We start from the raw sequence: 6873 nt of genomic DNA on the forward strand, positions 1-6873 counted from the left end.
AAGAACAGGAGATGGCACAGACACACACAGAGGAACAACCACATGAGGAAAAGGGAAAAGACAATGTCTAGAAGCCAAGGAGAGAGGCCTCTGGAGGAACCAGCCCTGCCCACACCTTGATTTTGGACTTCCAGCCTCCAGGACCGTGGGAGGGTAAATGTCTGTTATTTAAGCCACCCGGTCTGTGGACCTTTGTTATGGTGGCCCAAGCATAATGCAGGCACCTTGTCCTTACCCCAGACATTATGCTGCTTTCTGCTTTCTTTGCTTATTTGGCGATGGAGCCATCCTCAAAATACCTTGTGGAATCCAGTGCTGTTGGGTTGGAAAAGGACAATGTCTCAGAGATTCGAAGTACTAAGTCCCTCCCTTCCAGCTCAAATGAGGACCAGAAGTTAACTCTGCTTGGAAATCTCAGTCCCCGTCCCCACTCCTCCTTTCCTCTTCATTTGGGAGTCTGGTTTATGATAATGGGATGGCTCTGATTTTTCCATTCTGCCTTACCCCAGCAGATGCTACAATGGACGTATTTTTCTTGGTGCAATAGTGTTCACTACTTTTTATAATCAATGCTGTTTCTAGCCTGGCTGAGGGGAGTGGAAAATGGAGGCAGTTGTTCCAGAGTTTCAGACGGTTCCCAAGTTCCAGCTATTAAATAAAAATACAGTGTGTTCTCCTTTTCTGAGAGCAGTCCAAACTGACTATGTTTTCATCAAGTTCTGTCCGTTTCTATTTTATCTCTGCTTCCTTTGCAACTTTTAAAACGTGCTGAACGTTGTTACTTTAGATGATACTTTATGAACCTTTCATGGAATTGGTGTGTGCACATTTTTCATGAGCCAATGTACACATTCTCCGAAGGGTAGAGACACTTGGCTGCACCTGTTTTTTTGCCACACCTGAGATGTGTTTGCATTGGCCGAGATGTGTAGACGCTACCAGGACACAATTCCAAGTCTGTGCCGGTTAAATAGCCCTGTGTGTCTTTAAAATTCACTTGCACATAGTTTGAAGTTGAGTAGCTTAAGATGTCTTGTCCATTCTTGTTGCTTACGAGAGAGGAGAGGGACATTCAGTGTGCGCACTGGAATATTGTCATGCGATTGCAAAAACGAAATAATGAAGAATAGAATGTACTTAGATGAAAGCAAATGGTTTGATTTGCTTTTAGTTACACCCCTCTTGTTTCTAGTGTTTCCCTTCCTAGAACTTCATAGCATTCATGTCTGTAATTGTGTCTAACTTTATTTAGCTCTTGAATAGGAGTGTTTTTATCCCCAAGTTACGTGCACCCCAGATAAGCAAAATGCAATGGGAATTCTGCTTATAATTTATTTTGTATTATTTTTATTTTTATTTTTTTGAGATGGAGTCTGGCTTTGTCGCCCAGGTTGGAGTGCAGTGGTGCGATCTCAGTTCACTGAAACCTCCACTTCCCAGGTTCAAGCAATTCTCCTGTCTCAGCCTCCCGAGTAGCTGGGACTATAGGAATGCGTCACTATGCCTGGCTAATTTTTGTATTTTTAGTAGAGACGGGGTTTCACCATGTTGGCCAGGCTGGTCTCGAACTCCTGACCTCAAGTGATTCACCCACCACGGCCTCCCAAAGTGCTGAGATTACAAGCGTGAGCCACTGCACCGGACCTCTGCTTATAATTTAAATACTGGCTAGTGAAAATATGAAGCGGGCGGTGGGGGGGAGGTAACAAAAAAAAATCTACTTGTTACAATCCTTTGAACTGTAAATAAGTGTTAGACTGCCTTTGCACTATTATAGATCAGGTTCTTACAAGCAATGGTGTTTCTGCTTATTGCTTGTGGAAACCTGGCCACATTCTCTAATCTCTCTAATTGTCTTATTTGTTAAGATGAAGATGAGAATAGTGCCCATCTCCTGGTGATGGTGTGGGTTATGGGATGTGTTTCATCTTAAGAGCTTAGTAATGTCCCTGGAAGATATTGGGGAAACCCAGTGCCTTGTTCTCTCTTTTTGCCCCTCATCTTCTATATTTTAATGCTGTTGTCTTGTTCAGGTAAGTAAGTATGCCTTTGTCAAAATTCTTCAGAGATAAAAGCCTTTTTAGGTCTCAGTTTTGGGGACCAGATGACAGAGTTCCCATGGCTTGGATCTTGACTCCACAAAAAAGTCCCCTCTTTACTAACTACCATCAATGAGTATTCATGTGGACCCACTAAGTCACCGTCCTGGTCCTGTGTCCTGCTCTGTCCATTCCACTGTAAGCCCCACTGTCTGATTTCCGTGGTAGACGCTGAATCTTGGTGACTCGTCCACTATATCCAACCTCTTATCTCCCGAGTCCAGCCCTCACTTCACGTTTATGTCATTGTTGAGTGAGGTGATGGAGCTCCACACTGCTCTGGCCGCCTATCCTGATTCTGCCGCTTACTCTAGGCAGCTGGGGCCAAACTTGACCAGCACTACAGCCAAGAAAATGCACCAAATTCTTTGAGTGGTGTTAGATTTCAAGTGCTGTTTTTCACAATGGAAGTTGGGCTGAACACACGCTTTTATATGTCAACATATAAAACATTAGGCATTTATTTAGCAAGTGGCCATAGAAACGGAAGTATGTATGTACTATCTACTGATCTATCTATCTATCTATCTATCTATCTATCTATCTATCATCTATCTATCATCTCTATTATCTGTCTATCATCTTTCTATCATATCTATCATATGCATTTATCTATCATCTATTATATCTATCATCTGTCTATCATCTATCATATCTATCTATTGTCTATCATTTATCATCTTCCTATCATATCTATCTACCTGTCTTCTATTTGTCTATCATCTTTCTGTCAAGTAGTCATCTATTATCTTTCTATCAGTCATCTATCTAGCTATCTATCATGTCTATCACCTATCGATCTATCATTTTCTGTATTGTCTATTTACATATCATCTCTATCATCTGTTAGTGTGTTTATCTATTACCTATGAACCTATCACTTTATCTATCATCTATCTACTTACCTTACCTATCATGTATCGTCTGTTAATCTATTATTTTATTATCTATCTTTCTATCATATTATTATTCTTTTTTTTTTTTAAATGGAGTCTCACCCTGTCGCCGAGGCTGGAGGGCAGTGGCATGATCTCAGCTTACTGCAACCTCCGCCTCTCAGGTTCAAGCAATTCTCCTGCCTCAGCCTCCCGATTAGCTGGGATTACAGGCGTGCATCACCACACCTGGCTATTTTTTGTATTTGTATTTTTATTTTTTTGATCTTTTTTTTTGGCTTTAAGGAGCAGAGAGTTTAATAGAAAGAAAGAAGGGAGAAGAAAGATGGAAGAAGCTCCCCTGTACAGAGACAGAGGGAGGGGGCTCCAAAGCCTAGAGAGGAGACCCCATGTGCTGGGGAAAATTGGCTGCTTATATTATTTTTTGTATTTTTAGTAGAGACGAGGTTTTGCCATGTTGGCCAGGCTGGTCTTGAACTCCTGACCTCTGGTGATCCGCCCGCCTCAGCCTCCCAAAGTGCTGGGATTACAGGTGTGAGCCACTGCTCCTGGAAAATCTATCATACTATACTGAATGTATGACCGCTGTGCTCTAAAGAGAAATGGAAATAGACACAGATTGGCTCACAGATCAGCATCTGAAGTGGATCCTTTTTGTTAAATGCTAAACTATAGATCTTACTAATTATTCAGCCATTGTTTGGATATTTGTTTTGCAAACTGAATTTGTAAAATTCTATCTGTATTACCTTAATTATTCATGCTCTGATAACTTACTGTGTTCCTTACCTTGAATTTTAGCCACACTCCAAGAGTTAACTTTACCCTTTCCAATATACAAGGTTTCTCCACTTCTTATTCTCCTATGCTCAGCACACATTTACTTTGAAGCAAACCCTACCTGCTTAATTTTCTCTTTAAAGTGAAATGTCACTGGTTTATTCACCAAGTAGTCTTCTGAGGGCGAAAGAAAACCACTTCTTTTTTTCTTTGTGATATTTATGTCCACAAGGCATTCTAAACATTGATATCAGTCTGCAACAGTGGTTCTTTCTTTGAACACTCAACATGTTTAAGCACCATCATATGAACATGGTTGCAAATTTTATTATGCCATCAAATGGAGTACACTGTAATGCTTTAAGATTTAAATAGGCTTTAAAATCAGCATGGCCAGGTTTGGTAGCTCACACTTGTAATCCCAGCACGTTGGGAGGTTGAGGTGGGAGGACCACATGAGCCCAGGAGTTCTGGACCAGCCTGAGCAACATAATGAGACCTCGTCTCTACTAAAATCTTTCGAAAAATAAGCAGGGGGTGGCAGTGCACACTTGTTGTCCCAGCTTCTCGGGAGCCTGAAGAGGAAGGATCATCTGAGCCCAGGAAGTCACTGCTGCAATGAGCTATGATTGGACCACTGTATTCCAGCCTGGGCAACAAAGCAAGAACCCATCTCTATAAATAAATAAATAAATAAATAAATAAATAAATAAATAAACAATCCATTACCTGAAACATTCAGATAACAGTCATCAAAACAGTAAATACCTTTTAGAAACACAAATTCTGTTCTATTGAATTAATTAATGTGTTTATTTTGAGACAGGGTCTTGCTCTGTCATCCCGGCTGAAGTGCAGTGGTGCAGTCGTAGCTCACCCCTGGGCTTAAGCGATCCTCCCACCTCAGCCTCCTGAGTAGCTGGGACTGCAGGTGTGAGCCACTGTGCCTGGCTGACACTATTATTTTATTTAGAATCCTAAAGTGGTTGCCATGGGCTGCAACATGGGTCTCTCCTGTCCCCACATGTTCATGTCCTAACCTCAGAAACCTGTGCATCTTTTACATTACATGGCAAACAGGACTTTCCAGATTGAGGCTCTTGAGAGGGGAGACTATTCTGGAATATTCAGATGAGCTCAGTGTAACACCAAGCTCCTTGGAAGAGGGCAGCAGCAAGGAGTCAAAGACGTGATGAAGAAAGCAGAGACAGAGAGAGAGAGAGAGAGAGAGAGAGAGAGAGAGAGAGAAAGAGACAGAGAGACAGAGAAGGAAAGACAGACAGAGACAGAGAGGGACACACAGAGACACACACACACACAAAGAGAGAGAGAGACAAAGAGAGATGGAAAAACACAGAGAGACAGACAGAGAGAAACAGAGACAGAGACAAAGAGACAGGGAGAGACAAAGAGACACAGGGAAAGAGAGACAGAGAGACAGAGAACGGGGGACAGAAAGGCAGAGAGAGGGAGACAGACAGAGACAGAGGCAGAAAGAGAGACAGAGAGAGGCTGAAACAGACAGAGGCAGAAGGAGAGATAGAGAGAGGCAGAGATAGACAGAGAAGGTGGAGGTGAAGCAACACTTCTGGTTTTGAAGACAGAGGAAGGAGCCATGAGCCAAGGAATGCAGGCAGCCCCTAGAAGTTAGAAAAAAGCAAGAAACCATTTCCCTGGAGCCTCCCGAAGACAGCAGCCCTGCTGACCCATTTCAGATTCTGACCTCTAGGGTGACTGGGGATGTGTGGGGAGAGCAGAGCAAGGGACAGGAGACCCAAACGCCACAGTGAACAATTGGCTTGCTTGGGAGTGAGCCTGCAGAGGAGTGTACACTGCTTTTCTAGAAGTTGGTGTTTGTGGCTCACATATCTTCACTGACCCATCTCTAAGCTGTCATCTCTAAGCTCTCATCAAGTTGGTTATTCCATGGTATTTGGAGCAGAAACTGGTATTTGATAACTGCGGTCCATTCTCTTGCTCTCGCTCTCTTTTTTTTTTTTTTTTTTTTTTTGAGATGGAGTTTCACTCTCATTGCCCAGGCTGAAGTGCAGCGGCACAGTCTTGGCTCACTGCAAGCTCCATCTGCTGGGCTCAAGAGATTCTCCTGCCTCAGCCTCCCAAGTAGCTGGGACTACAGGTACCTGCTACCACGCCCAGCTAATTTTTTTGTAGAGACAGGGTTTTGCCATGTTGCCCAGGCTGGTCTTGAACTCCTGGCCTCAAGTGATCTTCCTGCTTCAGCCTCCCAAAGTATTGGGATTACAAGTATGAACCACTGAGCCTGCCCCAAAGTCCATTCATAAGTGAATTCAAATTTTTTGGGGGGTGGTAATGTTTCAAACTTAGCAAGCAAACTATAGTTGCTAGCCTCTCATTCAACTAGTTGGGGCCAAGTAACTAAGTTCAATAGGATTGCAGTAGAAATGTCGTGGGACATTTAGGAAGAATGCAGAGAAAGATCTAATTCACTTGGCACAGACGCCATTTTGTTCCTCACTGCTCCCTCATCTGCTTTCTGGGATGTAGATACAATGGCTGGAGCTTCAGCATTCATACTGAGTCATGAGGCAAACTTGAAGATGAAAGTCATGTATTAGGGTGGTAGAAGAGATAAAAGGAAGGGATCTAGTTCCTGAGCATCTTGAAGTCATATTTTTTTGGAACATTCTTGTTCCAAGTTGTCTGTAGCATTCAGGTTTGTTGTTTTTACTTTCGCCTTTTCTGAACCTGAGATTCATCTGTTATTAATTCTCTCAAGAACAACTACCTGGTACATCTTGCTGAAATATCTGGCTGTCAGTGAATACATACTGTCTCCTTTCTAAAAGTCTGACTCAGTTGTGATTTTTATTTCATAGTCACCATGCTTCTCTCGTTTATTTGCTCTAGATAGTGAACTACTAGTGCAAAGTTGTTATTATTGGAAGAACCAAAAATTTCTATGTTTTGACCCCCAAATAGGATCATGTAATTGTCAGTTTATTGAACCCTTTGGTAGATGAGTGTGAACTTATTCTATTGATGCACCCATCTGTTTGCATGCATGTTTGGAGTGGGGGGGGGGGGTAAATGGAAAGAGATTCTCCTTCTCTTCTTAG

The sequence above is a fragment of the Chlorocebus sabaeus genome, chromosome X, assembly GCF_047675955.1.
Source record: "Chlorocebus sabaeus isolate Y175 chromosome X, mChlSab1.0.hap1, whole genome shotgun sequence".
NCBI lineage: Eukaryota > Metazoa > Chordata > Mammalia > Primates > Cercopithecidae > Chlorocebus > Chlorocebus sabaeus.